A 17849-nucleotide genomic window follows, 5' to 3' on the forward strand; every position below is an offset into this window, starting at 1 on the left:
GCACCACCAGGTTGCCTACAGAGGGGTGAACCAGCCCAGGTCGAGAACAGAGCAGGTCAAAACTCCCATGCTGAGACTAGTAGTGGGATCGCATCTGTGAATAGCCACTGCACTCCAGCAGAGGATAGGATGGACCATAGTGAGAGGGGAGCACAGGCAAGGTTTTACTAGATTAGGAAAGACACCAACAGGAAAACTATACAAACACACATACTATGAGTTATATATACAAATAATATATTAAATACATGCGTGCATGCACACACACACACACACACACACACACACACACACTAGGCTAGTGCAAAAGTAAATTGCAGTTTCAGACCGTGAATTTGAAATCATTACAACTAGGCTCTAACACGTTTTTATTAATCAAAATAGGAACCAATACAATCAACACATTTTGCCAATGAGAAATAAGTTTGTTTATTCTTATAGCATAAAAATCTATGCTTCAAGATTCAACAAACTCTTGGAAAGCATTCTTTACATCTTGCTGGTTGTGGAAACATTTTCCCTGTAAAACATTGTCAAGATGCTTGAAGAAGTGGTAGTCAGCTGGCAAGAGCTGAGAATACTTCTCAGATGTAATGGTTTTGCCAGGATTCAGAAAGCTGTAGTGGATTGGAGCGGTAGCAGACCACCCAACGGTTACCATGACCGTTTTTGTGGTGCAAGTTTGACTTTGGGAAGTGCTTTGAAGTGTCTTCTTGGTCCAACCACTGAGATGGCTGTCACCCATTGTCATATAAAATCCACTTTTCATTGCACATCACAATCCAATCAAAAAATGGTTTGTCATTGTAAAGAATAACAGAAGATGAAACTTCAAAATGATGATTTTTAAATTTTCGCTCAGCTCATGAGGCACCCACTTATTGAGCTTTTTCACCTTTTCAATTTGCTTCAAATGCTGACCAACCACAGAATGGTCAACATTGGGTTATTTGGCAACTTCTTTTGTAGTTATAATAGGATCAGTTTCAATGATTGCTCTCAATTGAACATTGTCAACTTCTGATGGCCGGCCACTATGCTCCTCATCTTCAGTGCTCTTGTCACCTTTGTAAAACTTGAGCCACCATTGAACTATATGTTCATTAGCAGTTTCCAGGCCAAATACATTGTTATATTGCCGGTTGTCCCTGCTGCTTTAAGACCCATTTTGAACTCAAATAAGAAAATTGCTCGAATTTGCATTTTGTGTAACATCATTTCCATAGTCTAAAATAAACATAAAATAAGCAGCAAGAAATAAGTCATTAACAAAAAAACCATAGTGATAAATGCCAATTAAAATAATGTATAATATAACTACATTTATTTAAGAGTATATTCCAACATGAAATGGCAAATTCCAACAATCCAAAAACCACAGTTACTTTTGTACCAACCTACTATCTTCTTGGGCCAGTACTCCTGGGCTTAAGTCTTATTAGGTTTTTGTGCCAGAACAATCTGTATAACTTCTCTGTGCCTCCTTTATTCTGTCTGCAAAATGTGGATAATGGAATAATAATGGAAATACTTATTGGAATTGTGAGCATTAAATGTGTTAATGGGTGGAAAGAACATAGACTAGATACTGGTACACAATAAGCAATCGGTAAGTGTTAGCCATCATTACTGCAAAAATAATCCATCTTAGAGAGCTTTTACGTTCATTTAGAAACCTCTTCCTTCAAGGATGTTCAAGTGTTCGGTGAAGAAGGATGCCAGCACTCACACAGACACATCATTACCTCTATTCCTTGATAATGGACAGTATTCTTGATGCCAAAAATACTTTGGACAGGCTGACAGAGCATTAAGCATTGATTTTCTGACTTTCCCTGTAAGTCTTTCCTGAGAAGTTATCTCTTTTCCTTGCAACTCCAGGTCCTCGGGGGTCTTTGTAATGTAATTAGTCTGACCTGCATTCTCTCTTACTCCTGGAAGTGCTACTTCTCAGTGGCATAGTGGGTGCAACATCATTATCACAGAGGCACACGTGCTTCACTCTGGAACTGGCCATTATTGATGGCACTTGCCCAGAACTCAATCTTTCTGCAATACATCTAAACTTATTTCTCATAAATGTTGGGTACCCACTTTATAGAATATGAAGAAATTTAAAATTTTAAATGTATGAAGAATTATTAAGGATAAGATGCATGCAAAATGTCGTAGTAAAAATCAGAATGCAGCTGGGTGCAGTAACCCCAGCACTTTTGAGAGACCGAGGTGGGCAGATAACAACCAGCCTGACCAACATGGTGAAAATCTCTACTAAAAATACAAAAATTAGCCAGGCATGGTGGCAGGTGCCTGTAGTCCTAGCTACTCAGGAGGCTGAGGGAGAATCGCTTGAACTCAGGAAGTGGAGGTTGCAATGAGCCAAGATCTCACCACTGCACTCCAGCCTGAGTGATAGAGGGATACTCTATCTCAAAAAAAAAAAAAAAAAATCAGAATGCAAAAATTTATCCACACTATAATTTCAACTCTGAAAATGTATGCATGTGTGTATTCATGTTCTGCTTGGAAACACAGACTGGAAAAAGACACCTCTTAAACTCTGAATGGTATGGTTTAATTTTCTCTATTCTTTTTCAAATATTTACAGAGGTCTTTTGTTACTTTACAATTTTTTTAAAAAGTGTTATTTTGTGGGCTGGATATTCAGAAACGTTACTGACATTCAAAACCATCCTCCTTTGTGTTGTTCCCAGGCAACGTTGTAGCTAACTTTAATCTCTCAGAGCAAAGCTTTTGTGAAAGCCCATCCTGAAAAGTTCCCATGGCAATCCAAATCCTAAGTCATTTCAAAAGAAAAGTATTGCCCATTTCTTCTGGTCCAGTGACTACATTTTTTGGTTTTGACTTTTGGTTTTGACATTCTTTCATACAACTATTTGTGTGCCTATAATGTGCCAGGCTTTATTCCCTGCAAATAGAGCAGGGAACAATACAGGCATTAATTCTTATCATCACAGAGCATTGCATCACAGGATATATTTAACTCTTAACTATATTTGTCATTTAATTAAGGATGGACACTGTGATATAGAGGAACACTACTTCATTCTCTGTCACATAGTACATACACCTCACAGCCCTGACTATGCCACCATCTTTCTCCCTTCAGTTGACCCTGTCATTTCTGCCCTATGACCAACTGCCCCTGGGGTTCTCTGTCAGAGTTTCTGTTGACTCTCATTGCACAACTGGTTGTTCTAGAGTGGGGAGTATCCAGTGATCAAGAAAGAAAAAAATAAAAGAACTATCAAATTTCAAGCATATTACTTCATGTAATGAAAGTTACAGTTTCATGGAACAGGCAATATTAACCACCTTTTACAGATGAGGAAACTGGTTTAGTGAGGGGAACATTTAGTGAGGGCTTTCCATCTTTCATTTATTTATTTATCCATTAATTGACTCAACACATATTTGTAGAGTACCTAGCTGCTAGGGATGAAATTAAGAGTGAAAACAGACCATAAGCTGAAACATGGGATGATAAGGAAAGGAATATTGTGAAGAGAATAGAGAGGGCAACTTTTAGACAAGAAGTTCTACCTGAGGAGTCTGAGGGGCCCACCAGGGAACCCTGCCTATGGGGCAGGGAGGGTAAGAACAAGAGGCTCATAGGGCTCAGAAAAGGGAAATTTCCAGAATATTCTTTGCCTCCTCATTTTTTCTCAGGACCCTGTCTCTAAAGTTAGTCACTCTCCCAACTCTGATTTTTATTTTTAAACAATTTTTGAGGTATAATTTTATTTTGCTACAATAAAATTTATTCATTTTAATTGCACAGGTGGATGAATTTTGACAAATGTATATACCCATGTAACCAAGTCCCCAGTCAAAATATAGAACATTTTCATCAGCCCAGAAACTTTTCTACTGCCATTGACAGTCCTCAGCCCTAAAACACTCACTGACCTAATTATCACTCTAGATAGATTTTGCCAGGCTTTCAACCAGCCCCTAGGTGGATACCTATCCATGGAGACTATGATGTCTCATTGGCTGTGACTTTGCCCAGATTCCTGGCCACTCAGTTTCTTGGAAAAAGTGCAGTCATTAAAATCAATTGCACTATTTCTGGCATTGTAAAGCTACAGAAGTCACTTTCCATAAGCACCTTTCCATTAGAACCCATTATCCTACAGGTGGAGACTTCTTAGAGGCTGATGAGCCAATCTGAGTCAAAAGGTCTTCCCCTTTTTGTTTCTAGGAGTGATAGTCATAATTGTCCAAGTAAAAACTCCTATGTATTTGAAATCATGTTGAATGCTGAGTGCTGAGGTTGTTTAACTTTCTTATAAGAACTTTAATGAAAAATTTATACATGTTTTAGCATTTGAAAAATTGATCTGCTCAATGCTTTGCTTTCCTGGAGTATCATTCACAGTCCTACAGGTCTTAATATATTGGTAATTGTTACAGAAGAAACATCTGCTAATTAATAGGCAGTGTGTATGTTTACCTACTGAGACATAAGAGTAGAGATATCAGATATTATTACCATAAGGTCCTCTGCTATGAAATGCGTAAGATTGATATACCTGCCTTCTCTAATATTTTCTTTATGGGAAGTAGATGAGATACCCTTGTATCTTCTGAGACAAAGAAGGGGGAATTATTAAGAATTCACCAGATTATATTACTTCTGTTCAGCCTCCAAACCTATACTCCTTTATGGAATTAACGCTTATAAGGAGCACGAGCTATCCTGGAGATTTTTTAGTTTGTTCAGTTAGTAATGCTGATAATATAAAATTTTATCAGTTCCAGGAAGCAGTTCTTTCCCTTATTATTTTTTCAATCTATATAAAAGTAGTTCCTTTCTACTAACCTTTAGAGCTATAATATTCGTTCTTCTAGTATAGAAACTTGCAATAAATCCTTATGCTTCAAAAATGCTTAGAGCTTTAAGAATTGTCAAATCCCAGACAATCTTTCTAAGCCTATGTTCTGAGCTCAAGATTAAAATGAGCAGAGTTCGGGTGTTAGTACCATATATGCTTTACAGAATCACAAGAAGATTAAAGCCCTCTATTTCCAGCCCAACCTATAAAAACAAAAAACAAAAAACACCCTGTTTGTCTCTAAGAGTATTACAATCTGGAAAAAGAAATGAAACAAAAGAGAAGGAGAGAGAGATCCAATCAAAGAAATATCCAGTTTTCTGAATTCCAGATGCCTCTTCTAAACTAGCCCTGGAATCTATAAGATATTAAGAGTTTTGTTTTTCAGGCAGAAGGCAGCATTCCTTGACTGCCCTAGAAAATTCCCAAGGCTTCCCATTTGAAATTTAGTTCCATTTCTTTTTCATCCCATAATTCTCTTTACTCTTCATTTACTATGACAGTGAATATGAAATTGCCAATGTAATTCTAATTAATTATATGTTTCCAATGGAAGCCCAGTTATCACTGTCTTTATCACTCCTCTTTGTTTCTCTCTGGAAGTCTGGTTCTTCATTTACTCTCTTAGGCTGCAGATGAGATGAATTTGGAAAGGCAAGTGGGGGAAAAACAAATTGTAAATCACATTTGAATACAATGCTAAGCCTTTGGAATTTGTCACGATATGAAGAGCCAAACACATTGAAGCAATGAAGTAACATCTCCATTTACAGTTGTGATCCTGTTTAAGAAAAATCACATAAAGATTTATGAGACTCTGTTTTATCATTTGAGTATGTATTATTTATATTTATTTTCCTGTCTTTGCTTTTCTTTTTCTTTTTATAATCCACCACAGATGGATGGAGAGAGAAAGAGAGAGAGAGACAGATAAGATGATGTCTTATTAGGGATGGGAGGATTTTTTAGTCTGCTCACATTGCCATAACAAAATACCACAGTCTGGGTGGCTTAAACAACAGAAATTTATTCTGTAACTCTTCCAGAGGCTAGGAGTCCAAGATCAAAATGTTGGCAGGATGGTTTCTTCTGAGTCCTGTCTTCTTGGCTTGTAGATGTCCAGCTCCTCACTGTAGCCTCACGTGGTTTTTCTTTTGTGTGCATGCATCTCTTGTGTTTCTTTGTGCATCTAAATTTTCTTTTTTATAAGGAACACCAGTCAGGTTAGAGTCAGGCCTCCCCTATTGGCCTCATTTTGACTTATTTACCTCTTTAAAGGCCCCATTCTCAAGTACAGTTACATGCTGAGGTATTGGGAGTCGGGACTTCATATATTAATTTTAAGGAGTACACAATTCAGTCCATAGCAAAAGGTATAATGCTTTTGTTGAGGAAGACAAGCATATGCAGTAATGGTGGTGATAGGAAAAAAAATGGATAACAGATAATTTTCTAATGTAGAATTAAGATAATTTAATGATTAATCTGACATGGAAGGTAAGGTACAGAAAGAATTGAGAATGTCTCCAAGTCTTTTAGTGTAGGCAGCTAGATATACAGCTGTAAAATTAACTAAAATTTTAAAAATTCTGGACAAAAGACAGGTTTGGGAGAAAACCAGGATATTTATTAATTCAACACCTATTTTGCAAGTTTTGACTACATCTCTAGCACTTCTCTAGGAAAAAGACTATACCTAACCTCATCAAGTTTATACTCAAGAGTTCTCTGAACGTGTAATACTTGAAGTATTGAAAAGACTGGAAACAGTAAAGTAGATATGTTGAGTAAGCAGTTAAATATATAAACCCGAAACGCGCCGGGCGCGGTGGCTCAAGCCTGTAATCCCAGCACTTTGGGAGGCCGAGGCGGGTGGATCACGAGGTCAAGAGATCAAGACCATCCTTGTCAACATGGTGAAACCCCGTCTCTACTAAAAATACAAAAAAATTAGCTGGGCATGGTGGCGCGTGCCTGTAATCCCAGCTACTCGGGAGGCTGAGACAGGAGAATTGCCTGAACCCAGGAGGCAGAGGTTGTGGTGAACCGAGATCGCGCCATTGCACTCCAGCCTGGGAAACAAGAGCAAAACTCCGCCAAAAAAACAAAAAACAAAAAAAAAAAACCCGAAACTCAGGAACTGGGTCAGCACTGCACATACGAATTTGGCAGTGAAAGTATATCTACTACTAAAGCTATAAGTCTGAGTTAGTTCACCTGAGAATCATGAATACTGAGAATCAGTCTCTGAATCAGGCCAATGCATATGGATTATAAAGAAGAAGAAAGACTGTTAAAGGAGAAGGGAAAATAACCAGCGAAGCAGGAGGAAAACAAATGACTTCACTTTTGACTATGTCCAGCTGAGATTGCCTGTAGAATTGCCATGTGTGTATACATATATATATATACATATATATAGATATATACCTTCAAGTTAGCATTACAGAATAACAATAACAATTTTTACATGCACACTTTATGTATTCAGCTCTTACCAGCAACTCCGAGTCTAAACTTAGAAGTTCTAAGGAAAGGACTTTATGCATTATCTACACCAATCTATAATCAACAGGAAGCAGCGCAAGTCCTTCAGCAGCCTGTTCTCTTTCCCAGACATTTCTCTGCCTCCAGCAAGCTTGTTTAAAATACTCATTTGCTAAGCCTGGACTCTGCAAGACTAACTGGAGCTGACCAGCCCTCGTGGGCACTGACCTTAAACACCTTGTACAGTATTGACATAACTCCCGCTGACTTTTGCTTGTCCATCTAAATTTCCCTCGTTTCCCATTATTCTCGCTGAGGCTCCCCACACTGCACTAAGAATCTCTTTCTTCCACATTTAAAGCCTTTAATTATTCCCCTAGACATCCCTTCACAGTTTGGCAGTGCAAAAACAGACTTCAGGGAGAGGTTTTCTAGAATTAAACAAATAGATTACATCACTGTTTCCTGTTCTTTTCAGAATTAGGGCAAAATTATGTCTTTGTCATGTTAGTGCATGCAAGGTCGGGCCAAAGAGGAGTTTGGCAATTATTCCTTGAGGGGAATGCTAAGTGGTCCTTCAGCAGCAGTCACAGCTGATAATGATAATTTTCAGGAAAACAAAAATGAAATCTCTGTGGCTTCTATGATAAGACCTTCATTTCCTTTCAGATATTGTTCTCATTTCACCATTAACCAAATTCATGCTGCTAGTGAAGTGCAGCTCTGATGTGCCCTTGTCAGTTTTCTCCCCAGTCTTCCCCATTTTTAAGGTCATCATTCACATTTTGTTTTTAAGCATAATCCACCTTTTGATGAGTAATCCTCTTTCTCAAATTCCTCCCAAATTTTGCTTCTTCTCAAGCCACACACACAAAAAATGAGTTTCTTTAAAAATACATACATAAATGTAATTTTGGCTTTTTTAAAAAAATACTCCCTTTTAATAATAAGGCTATTACACACTCTCCCCTTCTAATAGGGCAAAAATTTGGAGGGGGGTTCACATTTTTTGAAGACTATTCTAAATGAATGGCACACTGTAAATTAAATGCAGACAAAGTCAACATAAATTTAGTCAGACAGATGAGGGAGAAAAGCCCAAACTCTGGTTTATTTCTCTTCTCTACCATTTTTTCTTAATTCCCTAGTTATTTCATTTTGCTTGTGTAGTTGGTTGTTTGTTTTTTCCCCCCCTCTCTTTTTATTCTCTCAAGCATCTCACCTCAACTTGGGCACAGACTGAAGACAAACCACAGCCTTCACCCATGGTGCAGGCCCAAGTCCAGAAGGCAAAAAATAGTCCTGCGCTCTCTTAATGTGGTAAGGGAGGGGCGGTGAGCTGGGGAAACAAAGCCAGGGGTGGGTTCTCAAGGTCCCAGTGAGTCAGGGAAATAAAGTACCTGGGATAGTGCATCATTCAAGAAGAGCATACTCTGATGTCTCCAGGGCCAAGAATGTGGCATAAATGAGCAAAGCCTAACAAAAGTGAGTATAGGTCGCTGCATAGAATATGCCCCATGTGGACAGAGCTGATAGTATATATCTGCTGCCAAATGTTGCCATTTAGAACTGTGGGGTTAGTGCTGCCCGATTTCTAATTATTATTTTTGAGATAGCCAGAAACAAGAAAGTTTTGTAAGTGTGTAAAATAACCCAGTTTTGCAGTCAGTTAATTTTGCTTTAACATCATCATCTTAGAGACCACCAGTTTGAAACCTCTAGTTTTGCAGTAAGAAAATAGTATTCCACGTGTCTGCCCATTAGCGACATGCTGATTAACAGGCAGAGCCCAGATCAGCATATAAGTCTTATTTCTCTTAAGTATTCTTCAGCTGTTCTTGGAATGAGTTTCCCAATTTATCAAGTTTTGGAAAAGAAGATACAGACAACAATAATGCTTTTTAAAAAGAGATATAAAAAAGGAAAAGCAGCAGTATTTTCCCTCCTTCACATATTATTTTGATATATGCTTCTTGGTTTCTTTCATTCTATGTCTTTTCAGAAAAGAAAGAGATACACTCCAAGAGAGATAACTAATCTGTTTTGAGGGCCTACCATGTGCCAACCAACTTTTTTTTTTTTAAGGACTTCCAGTGTGTTTTGTCTTTTAATCTCATTTAAGGAATTGGAGAGTAAAGTAGATAAACAGTAAACAAAATGAGATCCAAAAAACATAATGTAAAACTTTACACAAGAATTTAAAAAGAATTAAAGAATAACCAAGAAAATGATGTGTGACTTTAATTTCTTAAATATGTTGTAGGGCAAATATTGGGATGTGGGACAACTCTAAACTTGCCTACAATTATTTAGCAGTTATCTCTGATGGTGAAGGTAAGAACTTGAGCTTTACTTGAGGAACTGAAGGCACTTCTCAAGCATATAAGATTAAGATTTTTTAAACTGCATATTTGAATACAGCTCTACTTAGAAAGAGGCTAAGACTGAATGCATACAGATCGCTAAAAGCTAAATTTTCTGTGTTAATATGAGCACATCAAGAGAAAAGTAGTGTTTTGCCAGCCCAGAGCTAGCATGTCTGGTGCTTGTCATTTACTCCTTTTTCCGTTCATTCATTCAACACATATTTATTGCATTCAGCACAGTTCAAAGTACCGGGTGATATAGCAACTGGAAAAGCCACAGGAGATCCTTGCCTTCATGGAGTTTATATTCCATCAAGAAGAGACAGACAACAGACAAGAAGAAAGCAAATAAATAAATGATGTCATTTCCAATAATACTACTCACTAAGAAGAAAATATAGCAGAGTAATATGAAAGAGAGTGATAATGAGGGCAGGGGGCTATTTTAGATCATTTACATCAGAATCAATAACATCCAGAAGGGGAGACATCAGAAAAGAGAAATATAGAACTGGATGTGCAAAGTTTTGGAATTAGAATGAGCTTAAGTTCGAGGGACAGAAAGTTCGAGGGTCTATGAGGCTAGAGGGTGTAGAGCAAGGCTCAAAAATGAAGTTAGAGAGGTCAGGGGATTATGTTTCCCATGGTGATAATTTTTTATTTTGTTCTAAATAATACAGTAAGCCATTGGAGATTTTTTTTTTGAGACAGAATCTTGCTCTATCACCCAGGCTGGAGTGCAGTGGCGTGATCTCAGCTCACTGCAACCTCCTCCTCCCAGGTTCAAGTGATTCTCCTGCCTCAGCCTCCTGAGTAGCTGGGATTACAGGCATGCACCATCATGCCCAGCTAACTTTTGTATTTGTAGTAGAGATAGGGCTTCACCATGTTGGCAGGTTGGTCTCAAACTCCTGACCTCGTGATCCGCCCACCTTGGCCTCCCAAAGTGCTGGGATTACAGGCATAAACCACGGTGCCAGGCCGCCATTGGAGATTTTAAGTAAGGAAGCACCCAATCTCTTGGGGGAGATTGAAAAGGTTCCAGAACCCCAGAAGGAAGAGGGGTTTCTGAGCTCTATGTGCCAGTAACACTACAGATGCCCAGAAACCTTCAAGAAAAAAGTCTGACTTCAGTTGTTTTGTGCAAAGCAATTAATTTGACTGAGTAAGATGCTGGCCAGAGCTGACAGCATGCCCAAATCTTACTTGTAAAATACTACTCAGCCCATTAAACAATCAGTCTGAACATGGACCTAAAGACATGGATGGACCTGAACAGAGACAGTCCTCTCAAAGACAGCGATGACTACTGTGGATTCTTGTGAGATTGTGCACTGCCATCATTTATCTGTTGATTTACTTTGCAGACTGTGATTTTTGCCCTTTAATAAAACCTCTTTAGTGTTTGTACACATTGTTGGTGAGAGTATATAGACATATGCATCAAGAATGATAAAAATATGTATTCACTTTGATCCAAAAATTTTCCTTCTAAGAATTTATCTTAAGGAAGTAATCAGAGATGCTATAATAAGATAAGATGGAAAAAGTGTAAATGCCCACCAATAGTACATGGGTTAGGGGCATTACAAACACTTACAGTCATTCAATATCATGTACTGAGAAAATACTTAAAACAGCACAAAGTTCCACAACGTAATTTTAAGTAAACAGAAGCTACAAATTACTATGTACAATATGAGCCTGGTTTTGAAAGTATGTACATTTATATGTACATATTTTGTTTCAATTATGTATTTTAATATGTTAAAGTGTTAATAGTGGTTCTCTCGCTTGTAAGTTGAACTGTCAATTTTTCTTTCCCCTTGATTATTTTATGAAGCTTTGATAATGCACATAATTTAGGTTTATAAATTTAAAATTACTCTATCAGATGTACTAATACTTCCCTTGAAAGTTTTGTGCCTTCTAGCTTGCCAAGCAGGGTTCTGAGAGGCCACCATGTCCAAGAGAACCGTGAGAGTTCTGAAGTATAATGCAGCCCCTCCAACGGTCATATGTTACAAGGGTCACAAAAAAGATGTTCCCATGGCCCAGGTACTTTAGCAAAAAAGAAGAAAACTCAGCTGCAACCCACTCCTGCTTTGAAATTCCAACAATTTCATTTTACTTTTTTCCCCTTACTTTCTTAATTTGTAAGACTTTTGTGCATTTGGTAAAGATATGCTTTTCCCACTAGAATGGAAGCTCCACAGAGCAGACAAAAGTCTGTTTTGTTCATGCTGTATCCCAGTGTCCGGCGTATACTAAAAACTGGGTGACTATTTGCTGAGTAAATACAGTAAAGAAAAATGCATGAATATGAATATAAGTCCTATCAGTGGAGACTCAGAGAAAAACATGGCACAACAGCATTACAGGTGTGGGTGCATTCCGGTCAGTGTTCAGTAAAAATGAATGTATAATGTTTAGGAGAACTGTACTCTTTTGTAAGGGTATACTGTTCTACAAATGTAGCTGCAAAGTGTCTTTTTGCTCCAACAGCATTTTAGAATCTACTAATTTCTCATATGAGTGTCTTTATTTTTATTTATTTATTTATTATTTATTTGAAATGGAGTTTCACTGTTGTTACCCAGACTAGAGTGCAATGGCACGATCTCAGCTCACCACAACCTCTGCCTTCTGGGTTCAAGCAGTTCTCCTGCCTCAGCCTCCCGAGTAGCTGGAACTACAGGTGTGCACCACCATGCCCAGCTAATTTTTGTATTTTTAGTAGAGACGAGGTTTCACATTGTTGACCAAGATGGTCTCGATCTCTTGACCTCGTGATCCACCCACCTTGGCCTCCCAGAGTGCTGGGATTATAGGTGTAAGCCAGAAAGAGGTATTTTCTCAACTACTAGCAAAAAAAGATTAAGGCCTATGAGAAAAAATTGATATTCATAGACTAGTATTGCTGCTGTTATTCATGAAGGCATAGAATGAAAAGGGATCACCTCATAGAGAAGAAAGGGAAGTAAAAAAATGACACTATGCAAATTGCAAATATCCTATAATTATTTCTTCTGTACTATTCACATTCAAAAATTATAAATTCAGGGAACATGCCACAAAGCCCTGTGGTATTTTATACAATCTAAATAAGGTTCAAAGATCTTAAAAATGTTCACATCTTTTTATGTAGGGATTCCACTTCAAGGTATAAACTAAGGAAAAGTAATAAATGCAGGCAAGGATTTGTGTACAAAGTTCAACTGTAATATGAAAAATAAATTGTATTTTATACATAAATCATAGGCAAATAGTGCTAACCTGGGACTTAGCTGTATTGTCTCTCCAGAGAAAAATAATAAGATGGAGAAGAGAGAGATTATTTAAGGAATTGGCTAATGCAATTGTGGAGGCTAAATTCATATTCTGCAGGGTAGAAGGCTGGAGATCTACAGATGAGTTGATGTTGCAGCTTGAGACTAAAGATAGACTGCAGGAGCCAGGCGTGGTGGCTCGCACCTGTAATCTTAGCACTTTAGGAGATCAAAGCAGGCAAATTGCTTGAGCTCAGGAATTTAGCCTGGGCAACATAGCAAGACCTCATATCAAAAAGAAAAGAAAAGGAAGACAAGGAGGGAGGGAGGGAGGGAGGGAGGGAGGGAAAGAAAAAAGAAGACTGATAGAATTCCCTCTTCTAGGGAGATCAGTCTTTTTTGTTTTGCTTTGTTTCGTTTTTCGGTAAGGCCTTCAACTGATTGAATGAGGACTACCTATATTATGGAGGGTTATCTGCTTTACTCACAGTCAACTGATTTATATAATCTCATCCAAGAAACATCAGGATATGTTTGATGAAATATATGGGTCCCCTGGCCTAGCCAAGTTGACACATAAAATTAATCATCACATCAGCCAATATGCACATTTGGAAAGACTCTCAGAGAAGCGAACTTCCCAAGCTGGATGAGAAATAAATCATTGACATCCTTCCTTAGTGTTAATATAAACTTTTTCCTGAAGTCTGTAAAAGGTTGCTGAGAGTCATAGAGCCAGAAAATATCAGATAATACCTTCCTTCTCTTCTTTTATTTTAAAGTATATAATGCCTTGTTCTGAAAGTGTGTAATTCATAGATTATCTTAATCACTTTGCATCCCAGTAGCTCTTAGTACAATGCTTTCCATGTAGGAGGCATCTGCCACCTCCTGGAGCAATTAAAATTAGCCTTGTTTTTTTCCTTTGGTGTTGTAACCATAGGAATACATGAGCCTTGTTCTTTTGAGCTCAATCAGAAAGAGGTCATGTTGCAGAACCTAATTTGTCTTCATTCTCCTCTCCCAAAATGTAACAGGATTTACAAATTATCTCTAAGATCATGTAAATGACAGCTATACTAAGAACATAGGAATTCAGAGGAGAGAGGTGGCAAGGAAGGCTCTTCATGAAGGAGGTGAGATTTGAAGGAGGAATAGGATGCATATAGTCAGAGAGGCATGTGGAGCATTATAGTAAAAGTAAATAGTGCATAAAATTGAAAGAGGTGGAAATGTGCTCAACAGGCACTGGATTGAGCAGAAAGTTTTTTTTTTTTTTTTTTTTTTTGAGCAGAAAGTTTTTAAGAGAAGCTATGAGAGATGTGACTGGAGAAGTACCTGATAAACTTGACGACAGTATAAATAGTTTGCATTTTAAAAGGACTGGGGAATCATTGAGAGTTCTGATTTGAAGGATAACATGATTAAAGTAGAATTTTATGAACAGGAAAAAAATATTCTTGCCATACTAATTTATCCTCTTTAAACTAATCAATTTAATTTTTTCTTATGTCTCCCATGTGCCTGACTTTTTTGTAATCACAGACAGAATAACCCAATTTCATGTACAAATTATACAATACTAAGCTGCAAATCTATGCTCGACAAAAAACTAATTTAGAAGTAATTTTACCATAAAAATTATTTCAATGTAGTTGTCACAACTAATACCTGTTAATGCATTTATAAATGATCACTTGTCAGAGGGAAAATTTAAACAGGAAAACGTGGGCTGCAGAGAACCACATTAAAATGAACTATATAGATATAAGCTAAAGGGAAGAGCAGATTTCAAAATTAAGAAAAAAGAGACACAAGCTGTACCCAGCTGTCAAATTAAATCTTCCAGGAAGGAAGGAAGAATTGGTGGCTTGCAATTTATCTCAAGCAGTAAAGAATTGACTTTTTCAATGTATCAGACTGTGTGGTTGGTATTTGGAAAAGACAGAGTGTTGTAGTGGGAATAACTGGAGTTGCTTTGGAGTCTGAGTCTTGTCTCTGTTACTATCTAGCTTGGTAACTGAGTGAATATTCCAATCTCTAAGCTCTAGTGTCTCCATGTGTAAATAGACATAACACTATGCCAAGAGTTAATATGCCTAGTGTATTGGGTAAATGTGCTTAGCGCATTAGCTCACATATAATAGCCCTCCTCAAGGACACCATTTATCCTCTCATCACCTTCTCTATTCTAACTACTGTCATCGTTAGCTGTAAAGTTGTGGCCAACACCATCACCCTCACAGTGCCACTGTGCTGAAGGAAAAGAAAGAAACCTCTCTGAGTAACACCCATGAGGCTCTCATTGTACCAGGCCCCTCAACACATCATTATAACAAAGGTTTGTAGACAGAATTACTTATATTTCACCTGACTGCTTTGTCCATTGAAAGAACACAGTCTATATATTCCTACCTGGTTAGAATCAGAGGTATCTACCTTTTTTCTTCACAGACTTCTAAAGTAAGCAAAAGAATGCCAGGATTAAATGATTTCTGATAGAGTTCTTATATACAAAAGATCTCAGAAAACTCTTTATCTTAGTAAAGAAATATAGCAATAATAATTTATGTTTATTGAGTGCTTATTATCTACTAGGCATTCTTCAAAACGGCTTACATGTATTAATTGAGTTAATGTCCACAACATGTTGGTGAGGCCTATACTTTTATTATTGTAATTTTAAAGGTAGGAAAACTTAGGCTGGGCGCGGTGGCTCACGCCTGTAATCCCAGCACTTTGGGAGGCCGAGGCAGGTGGATCACGAGGTCAAGAAATCGAGACCATCCTGGTCAACATGGTGAAACCCCGTCTCTACTAAAAAAAAAATACAAAAAATTAGCTGGGCATGGTGGCGCGTGCCTGTAATCCCAGCTACTCAGGAGGCTGAGGCAGGAGAATTGCCTGAACCCAGGAGGCGGAGGTTGCGGTGAGCCGAGATAGCGCCATTGCACTCCAGCCTGGGTAACAAGAGTGAAACTCCATCTCAAAAAAAACGGTAGGAAAAATTAGATAGAATTTATGAAGCATGCTTGAGGTCACCCTGCTTGTTAATAACAGAGCTTGTACTAAGAAACACATATTCCTATGTACTTGTCAGTACATGAAGCATAAAGCAAATTATATTCAAAATTGTGCCTTTCATTCAAGTGAAAATAAATTTGAAAGCAAGTGAAGTATTAAACTTCTGATGTGTTTCAAATGTTTATACTTTCAAAAGAGTAAATTACATATCATGCTGTGAGAAAATCAAGCAGCAAATTTAGTGTATCATCTTTAATCAGAAGTGTTTAATTTTGGATTTAACTAAATATTATTTAAAGATTACTTTGCAGGGCCAGGAACAAGAAGTTATGCCAGTAATCTCAGCATTTTGGGAGGCTGAAGTGCGAGGATTAGTTGAAATTAGGAGTAAGAGGCCAGCCTGGGCAACATAGGGAGACCGAAACTCTACAAAAACAAATGTTTTAAAAATTAGCTGGGCATAGTGGGTACTCAAGAGCCTGAGGTGGGAGAATTACTTGAGCTCAGGAGTCCAAGGCTTCAGTGAGCGATGATGATGCTGGATATGTGTCCTCACCCAAATCTCATGTTGAAATATAATCCCCAAGGTTGGAGGTGGAGCATGGTGGGAGGTGATTGTATCATGGAGGTGAATTTCTCATGAATGGTTTAGTACCATCCCTTGGTACTGTCTTTGTGATAGTAAGTGACTTCTCATGAGATCGGGTCATTTGAAAATGTGTGGCACATCCCCACTTGCTCTCTTGCTCCTGCTCTGTCCTTGTGATGTGACTGTTCCCCCTTTGCCTTCTGCCATAATTATTTGTTTTCTGAGGCCTTCCAGAAGCTGAGCTGATGCCAGCATCTTACTTCCTGTACAGCCTGCAGAACCGTGAGCCACCTAAACCTCTTTTCTTTATAAATTACTCAGTCTCAGATATTTCTTTACAGCAATGTGAGAATGGCTTAATACAGTGCCATTGCACTCGAGTCTGGGAGACAGAGCAAGACCCTGTCTCCAAAAAAAAGAGAAAACTTTATAAAGAATTAGTGTACTATAGAGAGAAAGAATCTATAGAATAATTTCAAATTTCCGACACTGTTGATTCTTTTTCTCTCACGATACATCTGTGTTAAAGCTATGAGCATCTTTGGTATTGTGAAAGTTGAAATACATATTGGGTAATTCTTATCATACCCAACTAAACCAGTCAAGAAGCCAGCAGAGAAGAACACTCAGGGAACATAACATTGCTCCAAAAATGTAATTCTCTAAACCTGGGTGCTGAACCTGCCAGCCGTAACCTGAAGCCAGTTTTACCTAATGGCCACTGGGACAACCTGCTACAACTTTACGACTCGTTTTACCCAACTCAGTCACTTACCATTCAGAGCCTACCAGCTCCCCAAAACGTCACTATTGCCCATGACCTTTCTTGAAGAGCAATACTTAACATTTCTCCTTTTTTTTTTTTTTTTTTTTTAATTTTTTATTGGATTATAGGTTTTGGGGTACATGAGCAGAGCATGCAAGACAGTTGCGTAGGTACACACATGGCAGTGTGCTTTCTTTTCTTCTCCCCTTCACCCACATTTGGCTTTTCTCCCCAGGCTATCCCTCCCCATCTCCCCCTCCCACTGGCCCTCCGCTTTTCCCCCCAATAGACCCCAGTGTTTAGTACTCCCCTTTCTGTGTCCATGTGTTCTCATTTTTCATCACCCGCCTATGAGTGAGAATATGCGGTGTTTCATTTTCTGTTCTTGTGTCAGTTTGCTGAGGATGATGTTCTCCAGATTCATCCATGTCCCTACAAACGACACTAACTCATCATTTCTGATTGCTGCATAATATTCCATGGTGTATA

The 17849-nt window shown here is 38.1% G+C and overlaps 1 pseudogene; it reads right to left on the bottom strand.

Annotated features, from left to right (window-relative positions):
• Window positions 1-371: 371 nt before the first annotated feature.
• LOC144579964 (histone-lysine N-methyltransferase SETMAR-like) overlaps window positions 372-17849 on the bottom strand; it is a 33529-nt pseudogene continuing 16051 nt past the window's right edge.

Source organism: Callithrix jacchus, chromosome 17, assembly GCF_049354715.1.
Source record: "Callithrix jacchus isolate 240 chromosome 17, calJac240_pri, whole genome shotgun sequence".
Taxonomy (NCBI): domain Eukaryota; kingdom Metazoa; phylum Chordata; class Mammalia; order Primates; family Cebidae; genus Callithrix; species Callithrix jacchus.